The 17,216-nt window shown below is 34.9% G+C and overlaps 1 protein-coding gene across 3 annotated transcripts in view; it reads left to right on the top strand.

The window, feature by feature from the left end:
• LOC145269297 (pyruvate carboxylase, mitochondrial-like) overlaps positions 1 to 17,216 on the top strand; it is a 402,794-nt gene that overhangs the window by 133,723 nt on the left and 251,855 nt on the right. The window contains exon 1 of one of the 3 annotated variants that reach the window (XM_080124985.1): positions 3,711 to 3,852. The exons of the other annotated variants lie outside the window; for them this stretch is intronic. The gene's annotated coding sequence lies outside the window, so the exon portion shown is untranslated. Of the gene's footprint in view, positions 1 to 3,710; positions 3,853 to 17,216 lie in introns of those variants that run through there. 3 annotated transcript variants of the gene reach the window in all.

Genomic DNA, 17,216 nt, shown 5'->3' with positions numbered 1-17,216 from the left:
TATTTTTTGCTTGTATAATAAAAATATAGGTAATATCGCGACGCTTCAGAGCGTATTGTGCTTATATGAGAAAATAAAGCTGTGTACGCATTATAAATGTTTCTTTTGTGTCTTATGTTATACATTAATACATTAGGGGTCATTTCGAGTTAAAAGTTTATTTACTGCACCCATCTGAACTAGAGGAAATCTTGATTTAAATATGTATGTCTCGTGTAAATAACTAACGATGAATATCTAATATGGCCGACGTTCTGAAGACCAAACGGGTGATCAAAATGTCAGATCGAGCGTACCGGAAAACGAAACGGGACCAAATTGACAACTCGGAAATTCTAAAATGAAAAAACTTTAATGGTTAATGCTTTTAATATGAATAATTTAAGCAAGTTGTTATTTTGATTGATGGTACACGCATTGGCTCCGATATTGTACGCAGTTCGTTCGAGGGAGCATTCATTAATCCGAAAAGGAAAGAAGTTTGGCGTGTGTGGCATTTTTTTTTTTGGTAAATATTCAGATTATTTACAACAGAACACCGATCACTCTAATTTGTTTTTTTTTTTTTTTAGGGGTAGTCGAGGTCGCTGACAACTAATCTGATAATCAAACCCGGGGCAAATTTACCGTTTGCATGGTATTAACCCCTGAACCCACGAACTATTTTCCGCCATTTTACAGCTTCCGTTTACGCTACGCGCGTGCGCGCTGCAGCGTAAACGACGGCTTCACAGCTAACTGCCTTCTCACATGGCATACCAATCCTCCGCGGAAAATTGGTAATCATGAAGAAAGAGAGAGAGCCTGTTTCCTCCGTTTAACTAGGTGCTGTTACTGTCTGTCCACCCAGTTACGGAAGCACAAAATGTATATAATGGCAACCTTGAAATAAAAATAAAGTTTTTTGTTATACTTTAATTTTAAACATGTTTTTTTTTTTTTTTTTTTTTTATTTATGGGGTTCAACCGTTTTCCCGCGAGTATTTTTTTACGCTCTTATAATAATAATAATAAAAAAAAAAATCAACGTTTTTTCTTTTATCTTTTTTTTATGGACCCCTCCCTTTCTTTCTTAATTTTTCTGCACTTATTTTACGTTTTCCGCGAGTAATATGTATATATATATGCGCGTGATCAAAGAAAGAGCTCCCCCCCCACACAAAAAATAAAACTTAAATATGTTTGAAAAAAAAAAAAAAAAAACACACACAAAAAACATGTTTAAAATTAAAGTATAACAAAAACATTTATTTTTATTTCAAGGGTGTCATTATATACATTTTGTGCTTCCACAACTGGGTAGACAGTAACGCCACCTATAGTTAAACGGAGGAAACAGACGCTCTCTTTCTTCTTGATTACCGAAATTATTAGCGAATAAAATCAGTTTCCACGCAGGAATGCGCGTATTCTCCAAAAATGTACCGGTAATCATGAAGAAAGAGAGAGCCCGTTTCCTCCGTTTCACTATAGGTGGCGTTACTGGCTGTCCAGTGTCCACCCAGTTACGGAAGCACAAAATATCCTTGAAATAAAAATGATTTTTTTTGTTATATTTTAATTTTAAACATGTTTTTTTCCAAACATATTTAAGTTTTATTTTTCCAAACATTTACGTTTTTTTTGTTTTTATGTTTTTTTTTGGCAAACATATTTAAGTTTTATTTTTCCAAACATTTGTTTTTTTTTTGTTTTTATGTGTTTTTTTTTTTTTTGCAAGTATAAACTAAATGTTTTTGCTGTATTTTTCTTTTAAACATTTATGGGTACAACCATTTTCCCGCGAGTATTTTTTACGCTCTTATAATAATAAAATCTATCAGTCACTGTGAAGTAACAATGCTTTCTTTTTTGGAACCACCACGGTACCTGTGCAACGCCACGTAGCATTACTGCTTCCAAATGAACACAGTCTCTTACACTTTGGACATGATACTTGTCGGGGTAAGATGCAATGTTCTCTAAAAAATTCCTGAGCTTCCATGTCAATTTTTTGGCTATTGCATCATAATAATTGAACGTCATGGACTGGCAAGATTCCATGTTCACAAAGTTAGTTTAGAAACTAAAATGGCCGGAAATAGTCCCTAGAAACAGACCCCTCTCATCCCTCACTGGTACCCGCGAATTGCGGCTAATTTGCAATGAAAGTCATATACCAAACAGAGCACTGTGGCGTAATGTTTCCAAGTGAACACGGTCTATTTACACTTAGGACATTATACTTGTCCTCTCTAAAATTCATGAGCTGTATCTTTTTGTGTCTTTTTTTTTTTTTTTTTTTTTTTTTGTGTAAAATTTGGCTATTTGTACATGCATGATTGCATGACTTGCTAGAGTCCATTTTCACAACGTTGGTTTAAAAACTAAAATGGCAGATCCCACAGTGTGAAATCGCAGAATGGGTGAAATCGTAAGTGTTTTTCAAGTAAATTGTAGATTACTTATACCCCCCCTCAACAGCTAACTACATAAATCTTGAATCTAAAGATTTTCGTGTTTTTACTCACTTTCAAACGTTTATTTGGTCGGAAAAAGAAATAATGTGCTTTAAAAAAGTGTTCGCGATTTCAGAACTAAACTAAATACTGTAAGAACCCCATGTTAGCATGACATGAGATTGGTGTAGTTTTGGTATTGCGCTGATATTTCGAAAACCACTCTTAACATGTTTTGTAACTATTCTGTGCTTCCACTTAACAATTTAAAAAAAAAAGAAAAGGATCTTATAGAAATTTGAATTTAACCCGAAAAAATTATGGTACTTATACAGTTTAATGACGACATTAAAAAATGGAAATATTGAAAAAATGGTACTTATACGACATTAAAAAATGGAAATATTGAAAAAAAATTTTTTTTGTACGTACCTGTTATAGACTGAAGTTCTTCGAAAAAAAATTTCACTTCATTTGATCAAGTAGTTTTTTTTTTTACAGCGAAAAACTATTATTTATCACGGCTACGTGAACGTGGCCATTTTGGAAATGTTATTGCAGCGCCCAGGAATTCCCTAAGGGCAGGTAACTGCCCTACGTAGCAGAATACCTCCATTTTAGGCCAATCTAGCCCTTTTTTTCCACCAGAATGAGAATTTTTTTTTTTTTTTTTGCGAAGACAGATGCCATTTTTGGAGTGTTTTTTTTTTTTTTTAATTTGTAACAGAAGAAAATAAAAAGAATAAAATATTAGAAAAATTAGAAATGTGCAACCAAAATTTTCGAATTTAAAAAAAAAAAACTTAGGGTTTGTATTACTGTATATGGATATGTTTTTAGTGTTTTTATTCAATGTAACATGTTTATTCAGCTCGAAAAGCATACAGTGTTTACCGATGTATTGGAAAATTCAAAATGGCGCCAGAGTCTCTCTTTAACACACTAACTTCAGGTGTTTTTTAAATAGTATTTTGTGTAGTTTATTATTTATAACACCTTTTCCCAAACTTACCATGTTAAAGAGAGTGTCGGGCGGGCACCATTTTGAATTTTCCAATACATCGGTAAACACTACTGCGCATGTTTCGAAAATAATCGCGTAAAAAATTTTTCAGTTCTTTGCATTCTTCAATTTCTTGGCATATTCAATAGTATTCTGCTTTAAAAATAAAAAAAAAAAAAACGGAAAAAAATTGCAGATGTGATGTGATGTGCGCATCTCATTCTGGCGAAAAAAAAAAAAAGGCTAGATTGCGAAATCTGGCCTAAAATGGAGGTATTCTGCTAGGTAGATTTCCAAAATGGGCAAGTTGACGTCGTCGTGATAAATAATTGTTTTTCGCTGTAAAAAAAAAAAAAACTACTTGATCAAATGAAGTGAAATTATTTTTCGAAGAACTTCAGTCTATAACAGGTACGTACAAAAAATTTTTTTTTCAATATTTCCATTTTTTAATGTCGTCATTAAACTGTATAAGTACCAAAATTATTTTAATATAGCACGGTACAAAAAATACAGGTGAAAGTGCACTGGGGGACTACCCGAATATTTACCTTTAAGAAGTCGTTTTTTAATATCCAACTGTTTACATCTCCAGTCGGGTCTGCTGCTTAAAAAAAAAAAAAAAACATTTAATAGTGTCGCAGACTAGAATTATGTTACAATAATAACATGGAAAAAAACAAACTTTCGGGTAATAGTTTAATGGCCACCATGTTTCTTGCCATGCGCATGCGCCGCATGACCCTTTACTGTGTCGAAATATTTGTTGCTACAACCGTAGCAGGAATCCACAGTATTGGTATTCATCTTTTTTTGGCACTTGAAGAAAATGTTAAAATAACTTTTTACAGAAAAAAAAAAAAAAATAAAATAAATAATGGAAAGAAATAAATGTATAAAGAACTGTATATATAGAGATAAATGGGTTGTATTACTGTACACATAGATTCGAAAAAGTTGTCAAAAAACAAATATATAACAAATAAATGTTATCAAAGGCAAGATAAGTTACTTTTCTACCAAACTGGATATATTTTTCGTGTCTTTATTCAATGTAACATGTTTATTCAGCTCGAAAACCATACAGTGTTTACCGATGTATTGGAAAATTCAAGATGGCCTCTGACTCTCTCTTTAACATGGTGTTTCGAAAAAGGTGTTATAAATAAAGAACTGGATAAAATACTCTTAAAACTCGCTCAATATATGTTACCGTGACATAGGTTGACATATATTCGGCGGATTTTTAACCATATTTTGTCTAGTTTTTTATTTATAACACGTTTTCCCAAACTTAGTGTTAAAGAGGGAGTGAGGCGCCATCTTGAATTTTCCAATACATCGGTAAACACTATGTTTTTCGTGCTGAATAAACATGTTACATTGAATAAAGACACGAAAAATATATCCAGTTAGGTAGAAAAGGGACTTATCTTGCCTTTGATAACATTTATTTGTTATATATTTGTTTTTTGACAACTTTTTCGAATCTATGTGTACAGTAATACAAACCCTTAAAAAATTAAATTACATCCCCCCAAAAACTTAGAGTACTTTTCTTTTCTTGCTTTATTTCTTTTTCATCTAATTTAAAATTTTCCGCAGAGTATTGGTTACGCCATGTGGGAAGGTAGTTAGCTAGGTGAAGCTGTTGTTTATGCTGCCGTACACGCGTAGCATAAACGGAAACTGTAAAATGGCAGAAAGTAGTTTGTGGGTTCAGGGGTTAATACTATGCAAACGGTAAATTTGCCCCGGGTTTGATTATCAGATTTGTTGTCAGTGACCTCGACTACCCCTAAAAAACAAATTAGAGTGATCGGTGTTCTGTTGTAAATAATCTGAATATTTGCTTTTTTTTTTTTTTTTTTTTTTTTTTTTTTTTTTCCTTTTCTTGAACTTTGCGCTTTTCGGATTATTTTATTATGTTTTATTTTTTTGGTGAATACGGAACTTTGGGGAATCTGTTTAGTTCCTATCTTGATGAATTTATGTGGAGAGAGCGAGTGGGAACAAATAAATTCGGCAAAATCCTTTGTTGCATCATGTGCATTTATTCTACATAAAAAACATTTGAAAAAAAATTGATTATAATTATTTTTCATGTTTTGTTGCATTTGTTCTACACTAGCGGGGGATACCGGCGATGCCTGGGTGTTTGGAGGTGTGTGTGGTGTTAAATAAAAAAGAACCTGTTGGGGGGGGGGTTCAAACTCGAAGCCCTGAGGCGAAGTTTGAAAATAAAATCGGCCAGCCAGAATGAGTTAGTGAAAGATGTTTGAATTTATTTAAGAACCAAATTGACAGGTGCGAGCGTTACGACGACGACGTAGGTTTGTTTGTTATAAGCGAAGTAAAAAAAGAAAACAACGTTAACACTAAGCGGGAAAAAAAAACACAAAAAAAACTAACGTAAGGCAAACGAACGATGAAAATAGAAAAACGAACGTTACATGAAAAATGGCTTAAATAAGCCTGTTTCGATATTAAAATTTAAAAAATCGAAAAAAAAAAAGAAGACATCTCACACCACGATTCGAACCCAAAACGTTTAGATAATGAACCAACTGAGCTAAGGCAACGTTCACAAAATTTGTTCGGTTTTTCAACTATTTAAAGTAAATCAGGTCATGACGTCATCTGACGCATGCGTAGAATTGGTCATTGTCACGAGAAGACCGTTTTTGTTGACCACCCCCTGTCGAAAATTGTCGATTTCGGGGTGAAAAAGTTAACGTTTTTGGCCAATTTTTCGAGCAAAGGATGGAGCTTCGATGTGATACCGAATTTGTGAATTTTCGTCACATCTGTCGAAAGCTTTTAGCACACATCCAAACATACACACAAACATACATACATACATCCATTTTCGCTTTTATATATATAGATAAGTAGAAAATAAAATTTGTTTAAATTGTTTCATTTAGAATTTCTGAGTTGTTAATTTGGTCTTGTTTCGTTAGTCTCATTTCGTTTTCCGGTACGCTCGATCTGACTTTTTGATCACCCGTCTGGTCTTCTGAATGTCGGATATATTCACGAGACATCTATATATATAAAAGCGAAAATGTATGTATGTATGTATGTATGTTTGTTGTTATGTTTGTTGTGCCTGCTAAAAACTTTCGACAAACACAACGAAAATTCACAAACTCAATATCATATCGTAGCCCCATTCTTCGCTGGAAAAATTGGCCAAAAACGTTCATTTTTTTCACCCCGAAATTGACAATTTTCGACAGGGTGGGGGTCAACAAAAACAGTCTTCTCGTGACGACGAGCGCTTCTACGCATGCGCCAGATGATGTCATGACCTGATTTACTTTAAATAGTTGAAGAACTGACTAAATTTCATGTACGTCGCGTTAGCTCAGTTGGTTAGCGCATTGGTTCATTATCTAAACGTTTTGGGTTCGAATCGTGGTGTGAGATGTCTTCTTTTTTTTTTTTTTTAATTTTTTTTAAAAATTTAAATATTGAACCAGTGTTATTTAAGCCATTTTTCACGTAACGTTTTTTTTTTTTTTTTTTTTACTTCACTTATCCACCCCCGACCACACACCCAAAAACACTCGGGTACCCACCGATTTTTTAAATTTTAATATCGAAACAGGCTTATATAAGCCATTTTTCATGTGTTCGTTTTCTGTTTTCATCGTTCGTTTGCTTTATGTTAGTTTTTTTTTTTGTGTTTTTTTTCCGCTTAAGTTTTAACGTTGTTTTCTGTCGTCGTCGTAATGCTTGACGACTTTCGGGCGTGCACCTGTCAATTTGGTTCTTACTTAAATAAATTCAAACATCTTTCACTTACTCATTCTGGCCGATTTTATTTTCAAACTTCGCCTCAGGGCTTCGGGTTCGATCCTACCCTCCGCTCGGGTTCTTTTTTATTTAACACCACACGCACCTACAAACACCCGGGCAATGCCGGGTACTCCCATTAGTCTTCTATATATATAAAAGCGAAAATGTATGTATGTTTGTGTGTCTGCTAAAAACTTTCGTCAGACAACGAAAATTCACAAACTTGGTATCATATTGAAGCCACATCCTTCGCTCAAAAAATATAAAAAAATTGGCCCAAAACGTTCATTTTTATCACCCCAAAATCAACAATTTTCGACAGGAGGGGGTCAACAAAAACTGTCTTCTCGTGACGACCGGTTCTACGCATGCGTCAGATGACGTCATGACCTGATTTACTTTAAATAGTTGAAAAACTGAAAAAACTTCATGTATGTTGTGTTAGGTCAGTTGGTTAACGCGTTGGTTTGTTATCTAAATGTTTTGGGTTCGAATCGTGGTGTGAGATGTCTTTTTTTTTTTTCGATTTTTTAAATCTAAATATTGAACCAGTGGTATTTAAGCCATTTTTCACGTAACGATCGTTTTTCTGTTTTTTTTTTTTACTTTGCTTATCAACCCCCGACCACACACCTAAAACCACCCGGGTACCCACCGATTTTTAAAATTTTAATTTCGAAACAGGCTTATTTAAGCCATTTTTCACGTGTTCGTTTTTTGTTTTCATCGTTCGTTTGCCTTACGTTAGTTTTTTTTCGATGTTTTGATTACCCCCCCTGCTTAAGCTTTAATGTTGTTTTCTTTTTTACTTCGCTTATAACAAACAAACCTGGTCATTGACGTCGACGTTGTCGTCGTAACGCTTGACGAATTCCATGCGCGCACCTGTCAATTTGGTTCTTGAATAAATTCAAACATCTTTCACTAACTCATTCTGGCTGGCTGATTTTATTTTCAAACTTCACCTCAGGGCTTCGGGTTCGATCCTACCCCCCCCCCCCCCGGTTTCTTTTTTATTTAACACCACACACACCTACAAACACCCGGGCAATGCTGGGTACCCCCGCTAGTCTGTAAATATAAAAGCGAAAATGTATGTATGTATGTATGTTCGCTTTTTCTGTATGTCTACAAAAGGCTTTTTTCAGAGAAGCGGTCGGTTGCCTAACAACTTTTTAAAACTTTTTATATCACATGCAAATCGTAATATCTCTGAGTTAACAACGGAGCTCGCATGTCTATTCAATTTGCTCGACTTCGGCAAGATAAATATTCAACATTTGTCGCTCGCCGCATGTAGATTAGTCTTTTTCCTATAATAAAAGCGACACTAATTCTGGCGGTATTTTCCGTCTATCGGCGGAAATGTCCGAAAGCAATCAACTTTGATCAATGTGGAAATATTTTCCATATATCAAACAATTGCTATTTAATTTGGACAAGGGGAGCTGTTTCCCCCTACCCCCAACGTCTTAGGAAAATAAAAATAAAAAAAAGCGTTCCCGCAGTAAATGAAATACTATCCCGCAGTCAAAAGTTGACCTCATTAAGTCATTAAAACATGCACCTGCCAAATCCAAGTAATTAAATAAATTCAAACGTGTTTCCGTTAGCATCTCGCGGTGGCCCAATGGTTAAAACCGTCGCATTCTTTTTTTTTCACACTTTAATTTCCAACTTTGCCTCAACGGTTCGGGTTCGATCCTCATACTTACCTACCAAAACATTTTTTTTATTTTACCCCCCCCCCTCCCAAGTTTTGATTTACCCAAAATCACACACACCTCCAAAAATCCAGGCAACGCCGGGTACCCCTCGCTAGTACACATTTAAATCATGATTTTCTCTAGTTCAGATGGGTGCAGTAAATAAACTTTTAACTTGAAATGACCCCTAATGTACTAATATATAACATAAGACACAGAAAAGGAACATTTATAATGCGTACACAGCTTTATTTTCTCATATAACCACAATACGCTCTGAAAGGATATTACCAAAATATATTATGGACTGGTTTTTTTTTTTTTTTATATCTATGAAATGTTTTTTCTTTCAATATGTTTATAAACTATTTTTTTTAATCAAACATAAAAATAGAACATGTATAATAAAATATATATTGTGGACTATTTTTCAAGCAACATAAAAAGAGTAGACAATGTATTGTGGATGTGTTGTCGGCAGCTCCTGTAACTCCTAATTTGTATTTTAGTCCACGTTTAGAACGAGTGATCTGACAAAGGGAGAATAAAAAGCTGTATTCTAGGGTGGCAGTATTTTTGCGTGAGCAGTCACCTGAGATGTCGGAAACTATTTGTTTCTATTTTTATCCTTGTAACCATGTCAGTAATAAGGGTGCTGGAGGGAAATGTTATCCATCTGATAGGGACCCGAACCTTGGACTAACCACTAAGGAGGCCATCCTATCAGTAGGTGTAAAATGCTGGGGCTGTTGTATTTGGTGAATGGATTCTGGACCATGCAGTAGCTCCTGGTAGGGCTTCTTGATGTCATATTAGCGGTAATTATTACGGCTTTACCTTATCATGATCTACAAAAAAAAAAATATTTCTTCACCTTTTCTCCCTTACTTTCTCTCTATGCCCTGCTCAAACCAAGTCTGTCGACCTATTCCACAATACTAAAACTCCATCATGAAAAGTCTCCAGAAAGAATACATGATTAAACTCAGAACTCCAACTTCCAATGTAACCCCCTCTACAATGTCTCCTTCTCCAACATTCAAACCTTCCAGAGGTTGAAATCCAATCACAAGAGACAAAACCAGACCTATTCTTCCTAAGCAAAACTGGCATTGGACCAACTATTTCCCTAGATGAGTTCGTAATTAAAGGATATTCTAATTTGACATCCAAACCTTACCCCAAGATCGCTATAGGCATGGAATATGTGCCTACATTAGAGCTGACTCTCCATGTGGTAGGGGCATCTCCAGAGAAGATTCTAAATTGCTCTTGCTCACACCACTAAGTTTATATTTGCCCTCTATCATCCCCATAAAAGCAAAGTTACTATCTTTCTGAGAAAATTGACCACATCCTGTCTGCTCATCCTTCAGAATTTGGAATAGGAATCATGCAAGTGAACCTTGGTGCAACGCCGAACATTAGAGGTTTTAGTTGTGGATGGATACTTAATGGGATTTGATTTATTGCTTGGGCTGGATGCAATCAAGCAACTAGGAGGAGTAGCTGTGTCTAGTGCAGGTGAGGTGACTTTTCCACATTTCAGCAAAACCAATTTTGCTGCTATCACCATTACCGAGCCCGACTTCTCTGCAGAGTATGAACAGAACATTTGGAAGTGGAGTACATCATGGAAATGGGCTGGCAACCAACCTCCACTTACATTGAGAAATAGCCTCGCAGAGTATCCAGCCCCAACACCAATTTGCGAGGAATATGATCGTGAACTGCAGATGTGGTTCCTGAGGACAAAGTTGGCCCTCCAAAAGGTCTAATCTCCCTCATGACTGTTGTGCAGAAGAACAAACAGAAAATGTGTCCTGTTATGGATTATCAGGAGCTAAATGAGTATGTGAACGTGTATACGGCCAACACAGATGTTTGCTTACAAAAATTGAGGGAATGGCGACAACAGGGACCGAACATTGCAGTGCTGGATTTACGCTGATCCTATTTGCAAGTACATGTTGACAAATGTGGCCGTTCCAAATAGTAGAGATCAAGGGACAACGATATTGTCTTACCTCAGCATTGGGCTTTAATAATGCGGGCCATTGTTAATACCATCCTTAGCCAGGATAAGACTAGAAATGTGGCTACGTCTTCGTATATTGACAACATTGTGGTGAATCAAAATTGTATGTTCTGTTACCCGTGTCAAGGAACATTTGGTGAAGTTTGGTCACCAGAACAGCTGGGACTGGGTTCACGTGTATTGGGATTACGTATCCAGGAGGAGCATGAAAAATTGTTACGTATGGCATTGTGGAAGTGACCTTCCAGCAGTGCCTGATAGACTTACTCACCGAATTGTATTTTCAGTGCCCTGGAAATGGACTGGTCATTTCCTGGAATGCGGTTGGTTATGTGTTGCCACAGCATTTGTAAAACGAAGAGCAAATATGATGACAACTGGATGGGATGGCAAAATGCGAGGCCCTATTTTAGCATGGAAGATCGAAGACATTTGTTTGAGAGCAGCCCAGAACGATCCAGTGAAAGATGACTGGTGTGGTGCTCTCTCTTCCCTCGTGGAGCAACAATAAGTCCTCTGACATACCTCTCCATCATACAGGATATTGATACTCTCTGGCTGACTGAGATAGCTTTCATACATTTATATCAAATTTACCTTTGTGTTCCATGTTTTCCATTTTTAAAAAGGTGTCCTCTATAGTATCAGACCTTGTAGAATGGTCAATTGTAGGGATAGACTGCTTCATGCCCTCTCAAAAAATGTCAGCAGAAACCTAACACCCAGCCGTGATTCTCTATAGAATGTGCTGCTGCCATTGCTCACAGAAATCACTATTTCCTTTCTTTCCAATGTAGTGGATGTACTGAGACTAAAGGCATCTTCAGGACTGCCAGCAATGACTGCAACAAATGACAACAAATAACTTTTACCAAATGCAAAAAAATTTGATCTTCTATCATAGCTTTTCAGGTTTGACAGTTTTTGTTCTTCTTAAATTTTGTATTGTTGCCTTTGAAACCTTGTAAATATGATCATAATGTTGGATTTTAGTGTGAAGCACAGATGCATGTTTAATAATATATAGCTGATTTTAAGATTAAATTACTGACTGATTGGTGAGAGTTATTAGCTAGAGGTTTTGTTAAATATTGAATGGTGGTCGAAAATGTTGGAATCGAAGTCAAGATCCTAAAATTGACTTTATAATTTAATAAAAAGTGGCGAAGATAAGTCACAAATACCCCCCCAAGAACAAACAGTTTTGTATTTCATTTCATAAATAAGACCCTATAATAATTTGCAAAGAGAAAAGTGAATTTTTCTTGACTTTTCTACAATTTTTCATTTTATTTCATCGTTGCTTTTCATCTATTTCCATCAAGTGTTTAGCGAAGAAGATGTAAACAAAGCTTTTATGCTGACTGTTTCTTGTTTCTTTTTAATTTTGTTCTATTGCCACACAATTCTTTAGATTATTGCCACATAGAGTCTTTAGATTATTGCCACACAATTCTTTAGATTATTGCCACACAATTCTTTAGATTATTGCCACACAATTCTTTAGATTATTGCCACATAGAGTCTTTAGATTATTGCCACATAGAGTCTTTAGATTATTGCCACACAAGTCTTTAGATTATTGCCACATAGAGTCTTTAGATTATTGCCACATAGAGTCTTTAGATTATTGCCACACAATTCTTTAGATTATTGCCACATAGAGTCTTTAGATTATTGCCACATAGAGTCTTTAGATTATTGCCACACAATTCTTTAGATTATTGCCACACAAGTCTTTAGATTATTGCCACATAGTCTTTAGATTATTGCCACACAATTCTTTAGATTATTGCCACACAATTCTTTAGATTATTGCCACATAGAGTCTTTAGAGTATTGCCACATAGTCTTTAGATTATTGCCACATAGATTCTTTAGATTATTGCCACACAATTCTTTAGATTATTGCCACACAATTCTTTAGATTATTGCCACATAGAGTCTTTAGATTATTGCCACATAGAGTCTTTAGATTATTGCCACACAAGTCTTTAGATTATTGCCACATAGAGTCTTTAGATTATTGCCACATAGAGTCTTTAGATTATTGCCACACAATTCTTTAGATTATTGCCACACAAGTCTTTAGATTATTGCCACACAATTCTTTAGATTATTGCCACACAATTCTTTAGATTATTGCCACACAAGTCTTTAGATTATTGCCACATAGAGTCTTTAGATTATTGCCACATAGAGTCTTTAGATTATTGCCACATAGTCTTTAGATTATTGCCACATAGAGTCTTTAGATTATTGCCACATAGAGTCTTTAGATTATTGCCACACAAGTCTTTAGATTATTGCCACATAGAGTCTTTAGATTATTGCCACACAAGTCTTTAGATTATTGCCACACAAGTCTTTAGATTATTGCCACATAGAGTCTTTAGATTATTGCCACACAATTCTTTAGATTATTGCCACACAAGTCTTTAGGTTATTGCCACATAGAGTCTTTAGATTATTGCCACACAATTCTTTAGATTATTGCCACACAAGTCTTTAGATTATTGCCACATAGAGTCTTTAGATTATTGCCACACAATTCTTTAGATTATTGCCACACAATTCTTTAGATTATTGCCACACAAGTCTTTAGATTATTGCCACATAGAGTCTTTAGATTATTGCCACACAATTCTTTAGATTATTGCCACACAAATCTTTAGATTATTGCCACATAGAGTCTTTAGATTATTGCCACACAATTCTTTAGATTATTGCCACACAATTCTTTAGATTATTGCCACATAGAGTCTTTAGATTATTGCCACATAGAGTCTTTAGATTATTGCCACATAGATTCTTTAGATTATTGCCACACAATTCTTTAGATTATTGCCACACAATTCTTTAGATTATTGCCACATAGAGTCTTTAGATTATTGCAACATAGAGTCTTTAGATTATTGCCACATAGAGTCTTTAGATTATTGCCACATAGAGTCTTTAGATTATTGCCACATAGAATCTTTAGATTATTGCCACACAATTCTTTAGATTATTGCCACATAGAGTCTTTAGATTATTGCCACATAGAGTCTTTAGATTATTGCCACACAATTCTTTAGATTATTGCCACACAATTCTTTAGATTATTGCCACACAAGTCTTTAGATTATTGCCACATAGAGTCTTTAGATTATTGCCACATAGAGTCTTTAGATTATTGCCACATAGAGTCTTTAGATTATTGCCACATAGAGTCTTTAGATTATTGCCACATAGAGTCTTTAGATTATTGCCACATAGAGTCTTTAGATTATTGCCACATAGAGTCTTTAGATTATTGCCACATAGAGTCTTTAGATTATTGCCACATAGAGTCTTTAGATTATTGCCACATAGAGTCTTTAGATTATTGCCACATAGAGTCTTTAGATTATTGCCACATAGAGTCTTTAGATTATTGCCACATAGAGTCTTTAGATTATTGCCACATAGAGTCTTTAGATTATTGCCACACAATTCTTTAGATTATTGCCACATAGATTCTTTAGATTATTGCCACATAGAGTCTTTAGATTATTGCCACATAGAGTCTTTAGATTATTGCCACATAGAGTCTTTAGATTATTGCCACATAGAGTCTTTAGATTATTGCCACATAGAGTCTTTAGATTATTGCCACATAGAGTCTTTAGATTATTGCCACACAAGTCTTTAGATTATTGCCACATAGAGTCTTTAGATTATTGCCACATAGAGTCTTTAGATTATTGCCACACAAGTCTTTAGATTATTGCCACACAATTCTTTAGATTATTGCCACATAGTCTTTAGATTATTGCCACATAGTCTTTAGATTATTGCCACATAGAGTCTTTAGATTATTGCCACATAGAGTCTTTAGATTATTGCCACACAATTCTTTAGATTATTGCCACACAATTCTTTAGATTATTGCCACACAATTCTTTAGATTATTGCCACATAGAGTCTTTAGATTATTGCCACATAGAGTCTTTAGATTATTGCCACATAGAGTCTTTAGATTATTGCCACATAGAGTCTTTAGATTATTGCCACACAAGTCTTTAGATTATTGCCACATAGAGTCTTTAGATTATTGCCACACAATTCTTTAGATTATTGCCACACAAGTCTTTAGATTATTGCCACATAGAGTCTTTAGATTATTGCCACATAGAGTCTTTTGATTATTGCCACACAAGTCTTTAGATTATTGCCACACAAGTCTTTAGATTATTGCCACATAGAGTCTTTAGATTATTGCCACACAAGTCTTTAGATTATTGCCACATAGAGTCTTTAGATTATTGCCACACAATTCTTTAGATTATTGCCACATAGAGTCTTTAGATTATTGCCACATAGAGTCTTTAGATTATTGCCACACAATTCTTTAGATTATTGCCACACAAGTCTTTAGATTATTGCCACATAGAGTCTTTAGATTATTGCCACATAGAGTCTTTAGATTATTGCCACACAATTCTTTAGATTATTGCCACACAAGTCTTTAGATTATTGCCACATAGAGTCTTTAGATTATTGCCACACAAGTCTTTAGATTATTGCCACACAATTCTTTAGATTATTGCCACACAATTCTTTAGATTATTGCCACACAATTCTTTAGATTATTGCCACACAATTCTTTAGATTATTGCCACATAGATTCTACCCTGTGGTTGCCTTCTAATGGTGTTGCAAACCTCATTGTAAACCCTCCTTATGTGCCAGAGATAATCAATTATTGAACGAAAAAAACAAACCAAAAATATGTCATTCATTAACACACTGCAAGTCAGCAAATAACACTAAATAAGACAAAAACATGTGAAATAAAGAAAGACAGAAATGTAAAATGTCACGTTTATACAAAATGTCATGTGATTTATGAAAAAAAAACAAACAAGGTTTGTCTCTGGAAGGACGGATTGATTGTAAGTGTTATAGTTTTTAGATTGTCCAGAAAGGACAATTTGTTAATGGGTTTCATCCAGAGCTAGTAAACTGACCAGGATGCAGCTGTGGAGTTAAATGGCCTCTTGGATGGTTGAGTCAATGTACTTGACCAGCAATATTAGTCAACCGTCAGACAAAGTTACAGTGGCCACTGATCATGTGGCCTAATAAAGTTAGTCAAACTGCAATTAGCGCCCTGTTGCCATACAAAATAAATAAGACCAATAATTTACTATGGCTTCAGAGCAGGAGGTGATCAGGTTAAAAAAAATGAGTTGTGAAATCAGTCGATGCGATCCCTAGAGGAGCTGGTGACAAATGCTGGTACCCATATTGAATCTATATATTTATAAAAGTGAAATTGTCTGTATATCTGTATGCGTACATTTCCCTACCAAATTACTGTCAATTTTCAGTGTACAGACTCGAGATTGGACATAAGGAATATTGACACTTTGGAAAATAATCGATTTTCGGCCAGAAATTTGGCTGTCAAGGGGTCAAAGTTCAATGATTTGACCTGTCAAAATCTACCAAACTCCTCCACCAATATTGGGTCTACACACTTGAAATTTTAGATGTAGGTCACTTCGACATGGATCAAACTTTTTAATTTGATTTGAGCCCAAAACAAATGTTAAGGGATCAAAATTGGGGTCAAAGTTGAAAAAAATTTGATCTCTGTGATCTCTACCAAATTACTCAGCCAAATTTTGGTCTAAATATTTGAAATTTTTCATAAAGTGTATTCAGACATAGGGCAAGCTTTTTAACCAGTTTTTGGCTGAAAATTTGGCTGCCAAGGAGTCAAAGTTCAAAAGATTTGACGTTTGCGGTCTCTAACAAAATATTCAGCCAATTTTGGGTCTAAACATTTGAAATTTTACATAAGGGTATTCAGACATGCAGCAAGCTTTTTAATCAGTTTTTGGGCAAAAATTTGGCTGCCAAGAGGTCAAAGTTTAAAGAGTTGACCTTTGCAGACTCTACCAAAATCCGCTGACAATTTTACCTGAACATGAGTCAAACTTTTTAATATATATATATATATATATATATATATATATATATATATATATGCATGCACATAAAGTTATGAATAGTACATAGGGTCCGAGTAAAGCCGGGCTGAAGAACTGCTAGTTGTAAATAAAACCTTATGCTATACATTTTCTTATCATATTGATTCTTAGCAAGAATTATATTTCAGCAATAAATTACAAGCAGGGAGTTACTTTCCGCCCATCATGTTGTTTTTGCAATGACTATGGTCCCTATTATAAGCGATA

Source organism: Euprymna scolopes, chromosome 45, assembly GCF_053919585.1.
Source record: "Euprymna scolopes isolate OS-2025 chromosome 45, ASM5391958v1, whole genome shotgun sequence".
NCBI lineage: Eukaryota > Metazoa > Mollusca > Cephalopoda > Sepiida > Sepiolidae > Euprymna > Euprymna scolopes.
This window is presented reverse-complemented; position numbering and strand designations above follow the sequence as displayed.